Consider the following 20,398-nt stretch of genomic DNA (forward strand, 5'->3'; position numbering starts at 1 on the left):
CATTTGGCATTTACTGGTGTGATGTGTGGCTCATGAGCAGCCACTCAACCATGAAATCCAAGTTTTCTCACCTCCTGCCTAACTGTCATAGTAGCTGCAGTGGATCCTGATGAAGTTTGGAATTCCTGTGTGATGGTCTGGATAGATGCCTGCCTATTACACATTATGACCCTCTTCAACTATCGGCAGTCTGTCAGTCAACAGATGAGGTCGGCCTGTACACTTTTGTGCTGTATGTGTCCCTTCACATTTCCACTTCCCTATCACATTGGAAACAGTGGACCTAGGGATGTTTAGGCGTGTGGAAATCTCACGTACAAATGTATGACGCAAGTGACACCCAATCACCTGACCACATTCAAAGTCCGCCAGTTGCGCAGAGCGCCCCATTCTGTTCTCTCACGATGTCTAATGACTACTGAGGTCGCTCTATGGAGTACTGGGCATTAGGTGGCAGCACAATGCATCTTACACGAACAATGAGTGTTTTTGGAGGTGTCCAGATACTTTTGATCACATAGTGTACTTCCGCAGTGTGGAGGTGGCCAGCAGTGTCTGTTGTAAGTCAGAAGAAGACTTTTTATCTTCTACCGCTCTTCCAGAGAATTCTGAATATGCGGCTGGCTACTCTAACGACAAATGGTAACCTTACAGACTGCATGGGAAGAGCCTCGTTCTTGTTGGATATTGAGGAAGTAAACATCCAGCCACAGTGATCAATGAACATAAACAACAACCAAGGTGGCACAAAAATAACTTTTGGAGTTCTCCTCTGTTTTAGTATCTGCTTTGAATATTTATCCAATGAAGGCAGCTCACCTAGAGCAGCCTTGAGGCTTTTTACTTCTCTGGTAAAGCCCAAGAAAGTAACCTTTGTACACACTGACAGAAAAAAAATCGCAATACCGATAAGGAGTTGTGCGACATAAACGAAAGTTGGTATGTATGTTTTTACACCTGAAAGACAAATTCCACACCAGTTGCGTAAAAGTGCCAGCAGTGGCACCACCATGAGTACACAAATCGGATCTGCTTTATATACGTGCTGTAATGGTCAGGAGTTTTAGTCACCTTTGACATTGGATGTTGCTCAAAAATGTCTTTAAGATGATGAGGTTGTGTAACAGGGTTTATGAGGAGGTAGATGTTCTTACTGCAATATCTTAAGACTTGGAAGAAATGCAGCCACTGTACACGAATGCCGGCAGCAGTGGCCGAGAGAATGTACGGTCAAAAGAAGATCACTTGGCACTACCCAGAGGGAAGAGCGTTCGTGTTTGGTATAGTGTTCTGGCACACCGTATTGCCACTGAAACCGCCATTTGAGCAGCAGCTGGCACCACAGTGGAACAGCGAACTGTTACAAATCTGTTACTTCAGGGAAATCTCCGAGCCAGGCGCCCTGTAGTACGCTTTCCACTGATCCAAACCACTGCTATTTGCAACTTCGGTGGTGTTAACTGAGAGCCCACTAGAGGGAAGGGTGGTGGTCTGTCGTGTTTTCTGATAAAAGCTGCATCTACCTCGATGTCAGTGACGGTCGTGCGTTCGTTAGGAGCAGGCCAGTCGAGAGCCTGTGACAGTCTGCATGCTAGGTACACTGGACCTACACGTGGAGCACTATCGTGGTTATCCCACACACCCTGGCTGCAAATTTGTACACCAATTTGGCAATTTGACCTGTTATGCAGTCACTCACGAACAGCATTCCAGCGAGTGTTTTCCAGTAGGATCACACTCGGCCACATACTGCTGTTGTAATCCCAATATTCCCTGCAGAGTATCGACACGTCGCTTCGGCCTGTTCGATTGCCAGATCGGTGTCCGATCCATCACATACGGGGCACCATCGGACGACAACTCCGATGTCACTGACAACCGGCATTAACCGTCCCTGTATTGACTGAGCATGGCATGGTATCGACACATCGCTACGGCCTGTTCGATCGCCAGATTGGTGTCCGATCGAGCACGTACGGGGCACCGTCGGATGACAACTCCGATGTCACTGACGACCGGCATTAACCGTCCCTGTATTGACTGAGCATGGCATGGTATCGACACATCGCTACGGCCTGTTCGATCGCCAGACTGGTGTCCGATCGAGCACGTACGGGGCACCGTCGGATGACAACTCCGATGTCACTGACGACCGGCATTAACCGTCCCTGTATTGACTGAGCTTGGCATGGTATCGACACATCGCTACGGCCTGTTCGATCGCCAGATTGGTGTCCGATCGAGCACGTACGGGGCACCGTCGGATGACAACTCCGATGTCACTGACGACCGGCATTAACCGTCCCTGTATTGACTGAGCATGGCATGGTATCGACACATCGCTACGGCCTGTTCGATCGCCAGATTGGTGTCCGATCGAGCACGTACGGGGCACCGTCGGATGACAACTCCGATGTCACTGACGACCGGCATTAACCGTCCCTGTATTGACTGAGCATGGCATGGTATCGACACATCGCTACGGCCTGTTCGATCGCCAGATTGGTGTCCGATCGAGCACGTACGGGGCACCGTTGGATGACAACTCCGATGTCACTGACGACCGGCATTAACCGTCCCTGTATTGACTGAGCATGGCATGGTATCGACACATCGCTACGGCCTGTTCGATCGCCAGATTGGTGTCCGATCGAGCACGTACGGGGCACCGTCGGATGACAACTCCGATGTCACTGACGACCGGCATTAACCGTCCCTGTATTGACTGAGCATGGCATGGTATCGACACATCGCTACGGCCTGTTCGATCGCCAGATTGGTGTCCGATCGAGCACGTACGGGGCACCGTCGGATGACAACTCCGATGTCACTGACGACCGGCATTAACCGTCCCTGTATTGACTGAGCATGGCATGGTATCGACACATCGCTACGGCCTGTTCGATCGCCAGATTGGTGTCCGATCGAGCACGTACGGGGCACCGTCGGATGACAACTCCGATGTCACTGACGACCGGCATTAACCGTCCCTGTATTGACTGAGCATGGCATGGTATCGACACATCGCTACGGCCTGTTCGATCGCCAGATTGGTGTCCGATCGAGCACGTACGGGGCACCGTCGGACGACAACTCCGATGTCACTGACGACCGGCATTAACCGTCCCTGTATTGACTGAGCATGGCATGGTATCGACACATCGCTACGGCCTGTTCGATCGCCAGATTGGTGTCCGATCGAGCACGTACGGGGCACCGTCGGATGACAACTCCGATGTCACTGACGACCGGCATTAACCGTCCCTGTATTGACTGAGCATGGCATGGTATCGACACATCGCTACGGCCTGTTCGATCGCCAGATTGGTGTCCGATCGAGCACGTACGGGGCACCGTCGGATGACAACTCCAATGTCACTGACGACCGGCATTAACCGTCCCTGTATTGACTGAGCATGGCATGGTATCGACACATCGCTACGGCCTGTTCGATCGCCAGATTGGTGTCCGATCGAGCACGTATGGGGCACCGTCGGACGACAACTCCGATGTCACTGACGACCGGCATTAACCGTCCCTGTATTGACTGAGCATGGCATGGTATCGACACATCGCTACGGCCTGTTCGATCGCCAGATTGGTGTCCGATCGAGCACGTACGGGGCACCGTCGGACGACAACTCCGATGTCACTGACGACCGGCATTAACCGTCCCTGTATTGAGTGAGCACGGCACGGAACTCTATCCCACAAACTGACATCTGGCAACTGTACACCACGACGCGTGCACGTTTGCGTGCCTGCCTTTAACGTTCTGGCGGATACACTGGTTATTAATGCACCAGCATTTCACATTTGCAGTGGCATATCTCGCATTTACATTAACTTGTAACCTTGCAATGTTAGAATTGGAAGGAAAATCAGCATTGGCTGTATTTTGTTGTTTTATTGTCAGCAAAATAGATTTTCGGTCACTTAGTGATCATCCTCAGTGCTGTAATATACAAATAAAATTGGTAGGCACTGGTATCAAGCTATAACCACAATCTTAGTGTGATCACATATGATTTGATGAGTTTATGTGATCGCTCTAAGCTTGTGGTTATAGCTTGATACCAGTGCCTACCAATTTTAATTGTATATTACAGCACTGAGGACGGTCACTAAGTGACCGAAAATCGATTTTGCTGACAATAAAACAACAAAATACGGCCAATGCCAATTTTCCTTCCAATTCTATCCACTGTTTGGTCGTGGTGCACACAACACGCCAAGGAGTCACCAATCAGTACAATCTTGCTTTTGATAGTGTTCAGCCATCCAGGGACAGCAAAGGAATCCAGCAGCTGATCTCACCGCACGGAAAAGTTAAGCACAGAAAAAGTTTGAAGACGAATATGATTCTGCCCAACTACTTGGAACGTTTTATCATCAGTGAGTTACTGCTTCTCAGCCTCTCTCATCACTTCAAAAAGAAATTCTTTCTGAGAATGGTTCTATTAATCAAGTAAATAATGTAAGAAAGCACATACCTCAAGGTGCGGACTGACGAGATTCGGGCAGCAGTTTAGGAAGCCGGTGGCGCCCGAGGATTACAATGCATGCACAAGAGCAGCCGCACAGTTGCAACGTACTTGGACTTTTTCTCAGCTTCAATTGTAAGGCTGCTCTCCCGCATAACATGACGGACGAGACAGCTCCAGTTTAGAGGAAGTTCCTCGGAGCCAGTTCTCAGTGCTGTGCTGACGAACACGTGCTGCAAGTGTACAGTGCGAGGCAGTGCTTGCCAAAAAAAAATTAATGAATCGACTCTGTCTGAAATGTTAAACATACAATGACAACACAAAACAAAGGAGACTACAATGATGACTGTCACAGCTGGGGTTCACTTCTGTTTAAACAATAGGACCAAGAGGATGTGATCAAAGCATAAAACTGTTTGCTAGCTTTTCGATTCCATCTGTGGGGGGTGAAATACTGACAATTGGAATAATTTCCAAGAATGTTTGTCTATCGAAGCTGCAGGTTCCAAACGATAGATATCGAAGTGCGACTGTAAATCGATCCCGCGACTGTGCTGGCGGGCATTATGAGCAGTGTTTACAGTGGTCACCACAGCAATCACAAAAGAGAGTGTTGACTAAAATACTTTTAATTATGAAACAAATGACTTACCTTACTTGTCCTCGACAGTGTCGTCACGAGAAAGTCCATTTGATGTGTACGCCGCAGGAAGCGTTCCCATTTTGCCCTAACCTCGATTAGATTGCCTGTGTCACGCAAAAATATGTGTAAAGTGTCACATGCGTCAACTTTTCCTTGCAATCGCAACTAATGGAAATACAGATATTGAAACAAGTGGAGTTGGTCTCTTCCTCCTGGACGCCCTTCTCTTTTAATAGACGATTTCACCAATTTCCTCAGCCGCTCCATGTTCTGGGTGTGCACACTGGGATCATCGGAAGACACGAACTTTACACAATGGTTCAAAAACTCGTGGTTGAATCCTTCTGCTTTCAGTGTCTTGTAGGATAAAGTCATCTATAATCACTGGGCAGTATAAAGTGCTTTATCAAACTGGCTAAAGTCACCTTGTCTCTGGACAACACTCTTGCCACACAGCACTTCTGGCACTCTCGTCCTATAGCACCGAAAGGTCATCCTCTCCGGTTTTTCCTTCTTGCTATGTGTGACTAGTCCACTTCAACAACTTTATTTGGTCCATCGATCAGTACAGGGTTATTACAAACGATTGAAGCGATTTCACAGCTCTACAATAACTTTATTATTTGAGATATTTTCACAATGCTTTGCACACACATACAAAAACTCAAAAAGTTTTTTTAGGCATTCACAAATGCTCGATATGTGCCCCTTTAGTGATTCGGCAGACATCAAGCCAATAATCAAGTTCCTCCAACACTCGGCGCAGCATGTCCCCACCAATGAGTTCGAAAGCATCGTCGATGCGAGCTCGCAGTTCTGGCACGTTTCTTGGTAGAGGAGGTTTAAATACTGAATCTTTCACATAACCCCACAGAAAGAAATCGCACGGGGTTAAGTCGGGAGAGCGTGGAGGCCATGACACGAATTGCTGATCGTGATCTCCACCACGACCGATCCATCGGTTTTCCAATCTCCTGTTTAAGAAATGCCGAACATCATGATGGAAGTGCGGTGGAGCACCATCCTGTTGAAAGATGAAGTCGGCACTGTCGGTCTCCAGTTGTGGCATGAGCCAATTTTCCAGCATGTCCAGATACATGTGTCCTGTAACGTTTTTTTCGCAGAAGAACCGTGAGATTGCACAAAACACGTTAACTTTTTGTGAATTGCGAATTTGCTGCACGAATGCGTGAGGATTCTCTACCGCCCAGATTCGCACAGTGTGTGTGTTCATTTCACCATTAAGAAAAAATGTTGCTTCATCACTGAAAACAAGTTTTGCACTGAACGCATCTTCTTCCATGAGCTGTTGCAACCGCACCGAAAATTCAAAGCGTTTGGCTTTGTCATCGGGTGTCAGGGCTTGTAGCAATTGTAAACGGTAAGGCTTCTGCTTTAGCCTTTTCCGTAAGATTTTCCAACCCGTCGGCTGTGGTACGTTTAGCTCCCTGCTTGCTTTATTCGTCGACTTCCGCGGGCTACGCGTGAAACTTGCCCGCACGCGTTCAACCGTTTCTTCGCTCACTGCAGGCCGACCCGTCGATTTCCCCTTACAGAGGCATCCAGAAGCTTTGAACTGCGCATACCATTGCCGAATGGAGTTAGCAGTTGGTGGATCTTTGTTGAACTTCGTCCTGAAGTGTCGTTGCACTGTTATGACTGACTGATGTGAGTGCATTTCAAGCACGACATACGCTTTCTCGGCTCCCGTCGCCATTTTGTCTCACTGCGCTCTCGAGCGCTCTGGCGGCAGAAACCTGAAGTGCGGCTTCAGCCGAACAAAACTTTATGAGTTTTTCTACGTATCTGTAGTGTGTCATGACCATATGCCAATGAATGGAGCTACAGTGAATTTATGAAATCGCTTCAATCATTTGTAATAGCCCTGTACTCTGTCGTTCATCACTACTACACAACACACTTCTCTGCAAAAATCCGAAATAGACGCACACATTATTGGCAGATAAGTCATTTTCCGATGCTGTTGCTCGCAGGGTGTGGTCTCTAATCCAGCAAGATACAAGAATTATGCTGTTCTGGATTGATATTTTTGAATAGTCAAACTACGTATTCTTCCTGATAGCCACCTATTTACCACAGTTTCTGCAATGAAATTGTAGAAGTATTTCACAATTAGAGCTCTTCTTACAAACTTTTATAGTCTTCGCCTCACTGCAGTCTACACAGCCCCTCCTTCCCTCATCCGGTCTCAGTCCATATTTCCGACAAAAGTTAAACAATTACATAAGCATGGAAATAGATTCTCTGACGTGAGGCAATCGGCCGAAGAAAAGTCTACTACCACAGACATCCCAACTCACTACCGGCATGAATCATTAGGTTTCCCTAGCAACTCAAATAATTTATCGTAATGCCACCACCACAGTCGCACGATCGATTTAGAATTGCACATTCGATATCTCTCGTTTGGAGCCCGCGGTCATGATAGGCAAACATTCTTGGAAATTACCGGCAATTGCACGGAAAGGCGGGGGCCAAAATTTATAGTGACAGTATGAACTCTGGATACAGCACCACAGTTCATCATTTCATGCCAAATTCATTTAACTGTATCCGACAGGTTATATTATTTTCAATGACAAGTAATTAATCATTAGCACTACTTTCACTGTACAGGGTTAGTATCTCAATTTCCTCTTCCTTTCAGGTCAAATTATTGTATAAAGAAAGAGGGGTAAAAGCATACTTACAACATCCCTGTCTGTCGTATTGCATGCTGCAGTTCATAGCTCACATGAAAAACAATGAGAACTCAACATGATTAATCACAAGTTAGTTGTTGGTAGCCTATTAGGAAAATTTGGAAATTTGTGGTAAGGTCTTATGGCACCAGACTACTGAGATCATTGGTCCCTAAGCTCACACACTATAATCTAACTTAAACTAACTTACGCTAAGGACGACACACACACCCGTGCCCGAGGAAGGACTCGAATCTCCGATGGGGGCGGCTGAGGAGCCTATTAAGAAGCTTGTTCATAACCCATTACAGTTTGTAAACAAAATGCAGTTGTATTTTCCTCTATTATGTTATAATTTAACCACATCATTGTAATTATCAACAAAATCAAAAATAATACATACGAGTAGGTTATTGCAATGACAAACATATATCTTGGGCTACGCTGCACATCAATCTATTACAGCAAACATATTTCCATGTTGAGATTTGGTAGCTTCACCATCTCATCCGTAAACTGTAACATTCTAGTCTAACCTAGGCCTTGGGCTATAATACAGGTGAGTCAGACCATCAAATTTTATTCTATTATGTAATCAGTTTGTACCTCCCATCAAAAGAAATCATCAGATTCAATGATTCTCCTCAGCTTCTGTCGCTGTATCGGTTACAACTAGTGACGACAAATTGCCGTAGCAGCACACGACGCAACAGAAACAGATACCATAAGTGCACTTTACCTGAAATACCACTATCGACGCGCATTTAACTGAACTCAGCTGTAGCAGCACATCCTTTGCACTATGGAGCCCACGAAATATAATTTTGTGACACAAGCATTTTATTAAGACAATGCATGTTTGTACAGAAAAGCAAAAGAAATTTATAAACATAATAATAATTTTAACAGAAATTGAGAAAATAAATAAAATGTGGGCAACTTGGTACAGAGAGATGAAATCTAATGCTCAGTTACTTCTAATTGAGAATGAGGTCACCTGTCACACTACTGCCCTCTATACTGCTCATTTGCTCCCACACATTCAGGACCCCTCAAGCTTCCCCCACAAGTGCACATATGCTCGACTAACTGGGGATTAATAAAACAGTAAGCATTCTGTATGGCAGGAAGTGTGACAGCTCACTTTCGGTACAGAATCTAAGAATACATTTTACATTTCTGGGAAATTTGTACTCACACAGAGTTGTGAAATAATTATGCCAGTACACTATATGAAACTCCAACTTCTGCACACACACATCACATGTCAACTGGTTGAGCACAAATGTATGTTGGTATGCACAAACATATAGCCTTACATGGTGGAGGAAAACAACATGATAATATGGTCACAACAGGATACACGGTGCTGAATTGTGCAAAATTTTCCAAAATACCACAGACAGGAAATACACCATTGTGAAGCTACAGCCATTAAACAGCACCCAATCAGCAATGAGCGCAGAGAAGTGTCTGTATTTAAACTAACTTAACACAGATAAAATCTGTTACAGTAAAGAGAACACCGGCTGATTAAATCAGTGGAATGTAATAGCTTCAGCTGAGTAGTCAAAGCTAGGCAAACCTGAAATTCCTATCTGTGGCTTCTTATGCTGGATAAGAAGTTAATCTACGACACTAAATGTCTCACAGTGGCATTAATTTGCTGAGATAATGAGCTATTCTGAGGGAACAGCACCACAGTAAGATAGTCGATATGTGGTACTGTAAGGTGCAATCCTGTTAGTAATGAAATCTGTTAATAATGAACTCTGAAGGTGACACATTTTAATTTTTGCTAATGTACAGAGGTTGTAACACTTACATTGATTAGAAGTAGGTTTATATTATGTAACTGTGTATGTGTAATTAAGAAGTCTTTATTTTTTGTTAGTTCAGGTCATTGATTTGTGACAGGAACTTTTAGAGTTCTGTAATGTATATACGGAAGAAACTAAATGACATATAAAAATAATGAAATTTTATATTATGCGTATATTTACAAGAAAAACAATGTGTACTGGAAGCTGGTTCATGCTCAGGGCACTTGTACTGTAAAATGTAAAAGATGTAGTGAAATCCTTCCACAACAGAAGTGGCATGGCGCAATGTAGAAGGTGGTTTTGGTGGTCGAATGGGTGGCTACTTGTTGTGAACGGTACACAGTCAGTGGCTGGCCATTGCACAGTACACATCGACGGTGCCAAGGGAGGCAATTGGAAGCCGCTCTGCAAGGAATTTTGCCTCGGATGTGAATTTGGTTGTTGCTTGGTATTCTCGACAATAAGGAATGGCTCTAACATGTTAAAAATATGTCGCCAAGAAGAGATTTTATAGAGCATTTAAACATCGAGACCTGTGAGTACAGTTAGCTGCCATGTTGCTTGCCACCACAACTTCGCCACTGCTCCTCTAACTTCATGCATACAGATATGTTTCAGAGCAAGGACCAGTTAATTTGTGTGAGTGATTTTAATAATAATCCAAATGCTATAAATCTGTGTTTGGAACCATATCTTCTATCCTTAGCAAAAGTTGAAGTTAAAAGCACAAAAGTGAAGTTAGTCAGAAGTTTGCTGAAGTACTCTCAGTTTAGTGCAAAGTATCATTTTGCAAAAATACAGTGCTAGATTTTGTAAATGTTACTGTCTAAAATACCTGCTTCACAGGTGATGAAAAAGGGAAATAAGTTAAACTCGTTTGAAACATAATTTAGCCTTGATTACTATCATGACTGATTTTTTTAGGTTAGTTGAGCTGTGTTGAACAATTTGCCTTGAAATGTAAAAATGTAAACTGTTGCAAGTGAAGCTAAGAATTAACTTTGATTGCATTAATTTTTGCTACTGAAATGATCGTAGGGTTTGGCTAGTGATACTATACCAGTTTACGGTTCCCCACCATATTCTTCTCATATTAGAAAGATAATTGGAATATTATTGCTACTAACGAAATCTGATATATTTCTTTAAATGGGAGTATAAAGAGTGTAATTGTGATATTATTTGTTTTTTTTTTATTAGTGGTTGTTACATGTCAGTTAAGTTAGAAGCCCCCCCCCCCCCTCCCCCATGTCCAACTTTAGTTCTGTACTTCCTGCAGTAACATCTCAGTACTAAATCAAGTAATGATCTTGATTGTAGCTGTTAGTAGTATGAATTTGGTACATTTTTTGCTTTCTATGATTATTGGTAACTACTGTTACCCACAGTTCAGAGTGTCCTGCATCTGTTTGTATCCTGTGTGCTATTCAAAGAGAATACTAATGAAAGAAACTTCAATAACTGATATTCAATTTTCTTAAACTTATATTTCCAAATTAATGAGCCTAATTAGGCTGGCGACTGTTCGTTTTTTCATTCACATAAGATTTTACTACTTTCATTAAAACCCAAAGTTAAAGTCTGTTTAGTTTTTCTATTAACTGCAATATAATCAAAATTACAGTAGGATACCTTTCTTTCATTAGTTATAAATGCAGTCAACATTTCAAAATCCTCTCAGAGGGTAACATTAGCTTGTGTCACGGTAGGTTAGTGTTATGTGTGGCCTTTCCCCATGACAGGACTTAAGGTTAGGTTGTTAGGGAAGAGTGACTTATAGCAAGCTAGTGTTATAAGGTGAAAAATGAATGTTAAGGGGCTCCGGAAAGGCTCAAAATCATGAAAAGTTCAATTTTTACTTTTTTGCGTTTTCTGAATCTGCAGACTATTACCTTTTAATAGATATATAATTTATTCAATTCCGAAGACTACAACTATTTTTAAATTTTTTTTGAAATGTGTTCTACATCGGCGTGACCCACTGTGGCGCTGTTAAACTGCTGTCAAATGGTGTTATTATTAACGTCCGTCTTCATCAGGTACATTTTAGTGATGTGAGATAAAGTATGTGTTGTGGCTAACCTGTGATGGTTCAATATATATCGCTGGTGTGATTGTCGATTGTTTCATGTTTATTTACTCTGTCGTTATCTCGAAAATATTCATAATTAATTCTGTTTCTTGAGTCTCTGTTTTGTTGAAGTATAATAACGAGTAAAAGTAAAGTTATTAGAAATCCTGTGAAGGCTTTTAAGAAAAGGAGAAATGTTGGAAAGCCAAAGGTATTTAGAAATATGGGAATGAAGATAGGTTCTAACACGGTACGAGCGATGCTTGCTTTAGACAAGGAACGCCTTCGGGCTGCAGACAGGGCTGTAAAGAGTCTAGAAATACAAGCAAGAGTAAACAGGAGAAGGAACAAGAGGAAGCTGGAGGAGTAGTTTGCAGAGGATGAAGATAATCCATCCTACGGACCTGGAATGCACTAAAAAGTTAATCCAATCTTTGTCGCTCGATTCCCAAAACTTTTATTTTCTCGTACTAATTACATGTTTTCTAAGGATCTTCCAAACATATTTGTTTCAAACTTTCAGTAAATGTTACACAGTACCTTCTGCATAATTTAACACAGCCTTTTTCCAAAAAACTGTATATTTTTGAATATATAAATAAAAAATTGCAAAAAAATGTTGTGAATTTTCATTACAATTGAAAAAAAAAATCATCTTTAATAACTGAACTAAAATTTTGTAAAATCCCTGTGTTAAGTTGTAGCCCATATTCCAATAAATAATCTGTAAAAAGTTCAACTTCTACCTCAAATACTTTGTGAGGAAAGATGTAATTTATAAGCGTTATTTTAACATTGCAAGTATAGGGCGTTCCGGAGCCCCTTAAGTCAACAAGTACAGTAGGTCAGTACATGGCAACAAGTGGAGTGGAACACAGTCGCCACAGCATATTATAGGAGCAGCTTACTCAGACGAAATTGCACTGCCAGACACACTCTAACACGTTCACCTATTGGGTGAACTTCCGTACGCTCCTCGCCTCCCGAAACAAATGAGAGTAGCGTTAAATTGCAGGATGATTTGATGTTGTGTAGGCGAAGTGTGCAACAACAATGAAGCAACACTGCAACTAACCGTTAAAACTTAACTAGCACAATTATCATAAATCCTCCAGTCTGACATCATAAAAGCAAGCACATGTGCAACACACAATAATGGCAAATACTCAAAGAATAAAGTGAAACCAATATGGAGCATTATGAGGAGGAAAAGAAACAAATGTGAGAGAGTCTTAAAGTCACCTAAAAAGAAGTTTTGTAATTAGCTTTTAGTTTGAAACTTCCTGGCAGATTAAAACTGTGTGCCGGACCGAGACTCGAACTCGAGACCTTTGCCTTTCGCAAGTGCTCTACCAACTGAGCTACCCAAGCACAACTCACGCCCCGTCCTCACAGCTTTACTTCTGCCAGTATCTCGTCTCCTACCTTCCCGAGTTCGAGTCTCGGTCCGGCACACAGTTTTAATCTGCCAGGAAGTTTCATATCAGCGCACACTCTGCTGCAGAGTGAAAATCTCATTGTGGAAACATCCCCCAGGCTGTGGCTAAGGCATGTCTCCGCAATATCCTTTCTTTCAGGAGTGCTAGTTCTGCAGGGTTCGCAGGAGAGGTTCTGTAAAGTTTGGAAGGTAGGAGACGAGGTACTGGCAGAAGTAAAGCTGTGAGGACGGGGTGTGAGTCGTGCTTGGGTAGCTCAGTTGGTAGAGCACTTGCCCGTGAAAGGCAAAGGTCCCAAGTTCGAGTCTCAGTCCGGCACACAGTTTTAATCTGCCAGGAAGTTTAATATCAGCGCACACTCCGCTGCAGAGTGAAAATCTCATTCTGGAGCTTTTAGTTTGTTTGGACATACATGTCTGTGGTCATGATACGCGGCACCACACTACCATAACCAAAACAAAAATAGAGCACTCCATTAATAAAGTGAATTTGGTGCCATAATTCAGTTTCTGCATTTGAAGGGGAGCAATGTAGCAACAATCCACACTGACTTTGGAGAATGTTATGGCAACAATGTACCATCATATGGAATAGTGGCTAGGTGGCACAGACCTTTCCAGTGTGTTCAAACACGTCTGCACGACTTAAGACCATTTAGCTGGAAACAACTGGGAATCGCAAGAAATGTGGATGCCCTGCAGAAAAGTTACAGATGAAAAACACAATATTGCGCATAACAATGAAAATAATCACTTATTGACAAAATATAATGTAAATGGATAGATAAAAAATCTACTCACCATGTGGTGGCATGGGAACACACGCACAAAAGGTTTTAACCTTTACAAGCTTTCGGAGCTTCTCCTTCTGGCAGAAGAGTTGAAGGGAAGGAAGAGGGGTGAAGGAAAAGGACTGGAGAGGTTTAGGGAAAGGGGTACTGCTCAGAAAAGTCACCCAGAAGCCCGGGTCTGGAGAGACTTACCAGACAGGATGAGAAGGAAAGACATTTCCTTCCTGCCACAAGGAGGAGCCACTAGCTCCGAAAGCTTGTAAAAGTTAAACCCTTTGTGTGTGTGTGTGTGTGTGTGTGTGTGTGTGTGTGTGTGTGTGTGTGTGTGTGTGTGTGGAGGGGGGTGTTCCCCTTCTGTCACAATACTGTGCATGTTTCACATAATTAACTTATTGAGGTAACCAGTTTTCAGCTTATAAGAGCATCATTGGACTTTTAACTATCACCATTAAAGAAGGCACAAAATTTGTTAACAACATTGAAGAAGATGTTACTCGTCTAACTGAGGCACAAACACACAGTGAAGTCCATCTCTGGCAGTGCAGTGGTAATGCAATTAAAAAGGTTAAAAGCTGAACTTTAAATAAGTATAAAGAAAGCAAATCAGGAAAAACACTAAACTCAAGAAACATTGCCTCCACAACAGTTTAAATTAACAAGGCCAATAAAATACAATTAGTACTTGACAAGAGTACTAAAGAATGACTTGAAGAGGTATTACATAAGGAAAGCGATACACAAACAGAGCAAAAAATAAAACTAACAATTGTAAGAAAATATACACCGAGATTTTGCCTGTCGCTGCGCAGCGTGGATTAATCGTGACTCTGTAGCCATCCATAATTGATAAATTTTTGTTAGTGCAGGATTCTGTGGATGAACTGGCCTCTCCTCTCAAATACGTCCCACAAATGTTTGATGGGTTTCATGATGGGCCATCTGGGTGGCCAAACCATTTGCTTGAATTGTACAGAGTGTTCTTCAAACCAATCACCAACAGTTGTGGCCCTGTAAGAATTCCATTGTTTTTTGGGGAAGATAAAGTCCACGAATAACTACAAATGGTCTTCAAGTAGATGAACATAACATTATCGTAACAACCATTTACAGCCAATGATCGGCTCAGTGGGACCAGACGGTCTAGTCCACTCCGTGCTGACACGGCCCACACCATTATGGAGCAACCACCTGCTTTCATAGTGCCTTGTTGACAGCTCGGGTCCAAGGCTTCACGGAGTCGTGCCACACACTAACACTACTATATGACCAGATTACAGTCATCTGCGGAACAAACACTGGTAGCAGCTACTTCTGTAAAATATCTGGGAGTATGCGGGCGGAACAATTTGAAGTGGAATGATCATATAAAATTAATTGTTGGTAAGGCGGGTACCAGGTTGAGATTCATTGGGAGAGTCCTTAGAAAATGTAGTCCATCAACAAAGGAGGTGGCTTACAAAACACTTGTTCGACCTATACTCGAGTATTGTTCATCAGTGTGGGATCCGTACCAGGTCGGGTTGACAGAGGAGGCAGAGAAGATCAAAAGAAGAGCGGCGCGTTTCGTCACAGGGTTATTTGGTAACCGTGATAGCGTTACGGAGATGTTTAGCAAACTCGAGTGGCAGACTCTGCAAGAGAGGCGCTCTGCATCGCGGTGTAGCTTGCTCGCCAGGTTTCGAGAGGGTGCGTTTCTGCATGAGGTATCGAATATATTGCTTCCCCCTACTTATACCTCCCGAGGAGGCCACGATTGTAAAATTAGAGAGATTCGAGCGCGCACGGAGGCTTTCCGGCAGTCGTTATTCCCGCGAACCGTACGCGACTGGAACAGGAAAGGCAAGTAATGACAGTGGGACGAAAAGTGCCCCCCGCCACACACCGTTGGGTGGCTTGCGGAGTATAAATGTAGATGTAGCCCTAGGGTCCAATTGATAGGGTCATGAGCCCAGGAGAGGTGTTGCAGACGATATTGCGATATTTGGCTTTAACAGCTCATTAATGCCAAATTTTGACTCTCGTTAAGTGAATGCTGCGCCACTGCATTGCCTGTGGTGAGGGGCCTGAAATTTGGTATTCTCGGCACACTCTCGATCTTGTGAAATTCGGAATACTGAATTCCCTAATGATTTCTGAAATGGAGTGTCCCACGTGTCCAACTACCATTCTGCATTCAGAGTCTGTTAATTACAATTGTGGGGCCATAATCGCATTGGAAGCCTTTCCACGTGAATCACCTGAGCACAAATGACAGATCTGCCAGCACACTGCCCTTTTATATCTTGTGTACGTAATACTACCGCCATCTGTATATGTGCATATTGCTATTTTATTACTTTTGTTGCCTCAGTGTATATGAAGTACATAAGCAATTACAATACAATAAATAAATACTGGAAAATGGAGGAATAGAAAGGAACAGACACTGTGGGAAGTAATGAAAAATTGAGATGATTAAGTGAGTTTCAGAAGAGGGGAAGTAGTGAGCTGTGTTTGGTCATTTGACATTAAATCAGGACCGTGGGCCAAATGTTTGTCAATTTCCAGGGCTTCCAACCGTTGATTTTTTGGCCTCTGCTTGCAAAGTGAAGGACATGCCACTGGGAATGGTACATGTGATCCTCACTCGGTACGTGATCAGCAAATATGGAGTCATAATTCCACAACTTCCAGTTGCATTCATCTTCAGTCAGCCTAAATGCTGTGTCTCTGCCTGACTGACCAATGTAAAACTTATGGCACTCAGGACAAGTAACTTTTTATAGCCCACTGTTGTCCTGGTAACTGTATCTCATTTTTGCTATTGAAAATAAACTGTGCTGTGGTGTTCCTCATATAATTAAAGACAATCCTGTAGTAGCAGGATTCCAGTGTTTTTGCTACACTCTGAGATCTCTATCCTAGGTATGGCGTTGAATACCACTTACTGCAGACAGCGGTAGGAGCAGGAGAAGAAGCATGGAGGAGGGCTATAATTTTCAGTTTTTGTTTCCCGTGCACGATGTGGTCAACCAGGACAGGACTGCAGCCACTGGTTGAGGCAATACATTTTTACTATGTGTAACTCTGCTTTGAAATCTTTCTTGGGCAAGGGAACAGATATGAGACAGTGCACCACTGAGTTGAAAGCTACATGTTCGTGTGTTACTGACAAGGGAACCTCCCCATCGCACCCCCCTCAGATTTAGTTATAAGTTGGCACAGTGGATAGGCCTTGAAAAACTGAACACAGATCAATCGAGAAAACAGGAAGAAGTTGTGTGGGACTATGAAAAAAATAAGCAAAATATACAAACTGAGTAGTCCATGGGCAAGATAGGCGACATCAAGGATGGTGTGAGCTCAGGAGCGCCGTGGTCTCATGGTTAGCGTGAGCAGCTGCGGAACAAGAGGAAAACACGTCTGATATATTCTATATGACACTGGTGACGGCATGTGATCGTGTGTCAATTACCAAAGTTCAGGTGCTCACACACAATCAGCTTCGCTCTCCAAAATTCCAGGACACATTCAGATTTGCTTGGACATATGCAGGATTTGATGGTCTACACACAGAAAAACTTGAAAATGTTAAAAACGTATGTTTTGACAGAGCACAGGGAAAACTGTGAGACTGTGAAAATGTTGCATTCATTTGTTGCAGTTTATGTGACAAACTCTCAAATTTTCATCACTTTTTTGGGAGTGATTATCACATCCACAAGAAAACCTAAATCGGGCAAGGTAGAAGAATCTTTTTACCCATTTGCCAAGGGTACAAGTTAGGTGGGTCGACAACATATTCCTGTCATGTGATGCACATGCAGTCACCAGTGTCGTATAGAATATATCAGACGTGTTTTCCTGTGGAGGAATCGGTTGACCTATGACCTTGCAATCAAATGTTTTTGGTTCCCATTGAAGAGGCATGTCCTTTCCTCTACTAATCGCACGGTTTTGCAGTGTGGTCACAGAACACACACACTAAGCTTATTACAGTGAACAGAGACGTCAATGAATGAATGGACAGATCATAACTTTGTGAAAATAAAAAATTAAACTTTTCACTCGAGGAAAGACTTGAACCAAGGACCATTCGTTCCGCAGCTGCTCACGCTAACCACGAGACCAAGGTGCTCCTGACCTCACACTATCCTTGATGTTGCCTACCTTGCGCATGGACTACTCAGTTCGTATATTTTGCTTATTTTTTTCATAGTTCCACACAACTTCTTCCTGTTTTCTCGATTGATCTGTGTTCAGTTTTTCAAGGCCTATCCACTGTGCCAACTTATAACTAAATCTGAGGGAAGTGCGATGGGGAGGTTCCCTTGTGAGTGTTGTGAGCAAGAAAGTATTGCTACGTCTGTAACTGTAATTTTCTATAAATTTTGAAACACGTTTGTGTGCTGGTGTCAATGGTCAGATGTAGGGAGTTTATGGGTTGGTTCCACTGCAAACTGAATATTTTTATGTCGGCTGTTTAAGTTACGAAAAAATTTGTTAAGCTGTCTTAATGTGCCTGTCTATATACACAACACATGATCTATATATCTGAACTGGTAGTTAATAGTTGCACTCAAAGGTTCTTTATTCAAAAACTGTTGCTCACAGCCAAAATGTGGACTAAGAGGGGACGCCATAGCTATGTCATCTGTTTACACAGAGTCCCCTGCCACTGGAAATAATTTTGTGCTAAGCATGTCTTAGTTCCCTGTTTCATGTCATTCAATTCCAAATGGTTGACATTAGACCTAAAGATCGTCTCTGTCAAAATATCAACGCATTGCTTTAGTGGTATGTTGGAAAACCAGCTGCAGAGATCAAATGATACTAATTTAGCACTGTGAGACTCAAAACAGCATTTTCTACCAGGGAGTAAATGTGTACAATAAACTGCCCAAGGAGGTGAAAAAGATTACACAATACATCTATTCAAAAAGGCAGTTATAGCATTCTTCATAAGTAATGTATACTACACAGTCAAAGATTACTTAGATTCAAGGTAGTGGTTAATAATGAAAAGGGACAAGTACAACAGCCTGTCATATTACAGTACACATGATCACAATGTAATGGTTTTACAAGAAAATTATATGCCAATATGTACAGTGCATGATTGTAATGTCTTGTCACTTGGATGTTAATGAGCCTGGAATCAGTTTTCTGAACAGACTGGAGGGAGTGTGTACGGCATAGCCCCATGTTCATGGTCCACAAGTCGCCAGCACATGTCCCTAGTTTGTGCTGCAATGATGAACAAAAAAAACTCTGCCCAAACAGGCCTCGAAGGCCCTACGGTACCGACAGACTGCCATGTCATCCGTAGCCCACAGCACAATGCTCCAGCTGTTGTCAGTTTTCATGACCAGAGCCACTACTTCCCAGTCAAGTAGCTAATCAATAGGCCTCACAAGGGCTGATTACACCCAGCTTGCCACCAGCGCTTGGCAGACCGGATGGTCATCCGTCCAAGTGCTAGCCAAGCTTGACAGTGCTTAACGTTGGTGATGGGAACTTGTGTTACCACTGCAGCAAAGGCCACTGATGAAGAACAAAACTATATTTTATAATAAAAGTTATCTGGTGAAAATTGTGCATAAATTGAAGAATATTGTGCAATGATGACCATACGAATAAGGCACTGCAGTTGTTAAAACACTGACCTCATATTTGGGAGGATGGAGTTTGCTCTGTCCAGCAATCCTGATTGATGTTTGTTGTGATTTTGCTAAACCACGTCGAGCAAATGTCAGGATTGTTCTTTCATCAAGGCCACTTCCAACCATCTGTCCAATCCTCATAAAAGCAAACATATATTCTGTGTGTATGAATATTTTGAGATATTTATTTTCATTGTATTAAAATGACAAACCCTGTATCATTGTCAGACGATCCCTGGATCAATAAATCAAATCAAATCTACTGTAGTCAACATGTAGATAAACAAATCAAGATCAGTCCACTTGCTGTAAACTTAGAACTATGTCATTGTTCTGATATGACACTGGATAGCCTGAGATTAAATGCAATGGAACTTAAGTAATGAAAATGTATGTTACACAGCAGTGAGCTGTAAGAATATTGTGTAATATGGAGGATCAAACATGTCAAGGGGCTGATTCAAAGATCTTTGATTCCTTACTGTACCTTCGAGTACTTCCTTTACTAAATTTGTAACTACAACAATAAAAATTATTCAGTTCAAATGTGATTTACACAATCAGAGAACAAGATGAAACTTCCTGGCAGGTTAAAACTGTGTGCCGGACTGAGACTCGAACTCTGGACCTTTGCAGGAGAGCTTCTGTGAAGTTTGGAAGGTAGGAGATGAGGTGCTGGCGGAATTAAATCTGTGAGGATGGGGCATGAGTCGTGCTTGGGTAGCTCAGTTGGTAGAGCACTTGCCCACGAAAGGCAAAGGTCCCGAGATCGAGTCTCGGTCCAGCACACAGTTTTAATCTGCCAGG

At 42.9% G+C, this 20,398-nt stretch overlaps 1 long non-coding RNA gene across 1 annotated transcript in view; it reads right to left on the minus strand.

The window, feature by feature from the left end:
* LOC126213470 (uncharacterized) overlaps positions 1-20,398 on the minus strand; it is a 54,735-nt gene that overhangs the window by 27,126 nt on the left and 7,211 nt on the right. Inside the window, exon 2 of the long non-coding RNA XR_007541188.1 lies at positions 4,494-4,717. This is a non-coding gene — a long non-coding RNA (uncharacterized LOC126213470). The remainder of the gene's footprint in view (positions 1-4,493; positions 4,718-20,398) is intronic.

This window comes from Schistocerca nitens, chromosome 11 (assembly GCF_023898315.1).
Source record: "Schistocerca nitens isolate TAMUIC-IGC-003100 chromosome 11, iqSchNite1.1, whole genome shotgun sequence".
Taxonomy (NCBI): Eukaryota; Metazoa; Arthropoda; class Insecta; order Orthoptera; family Acrididae; genus Schistocerca; species Schistocerca nitens.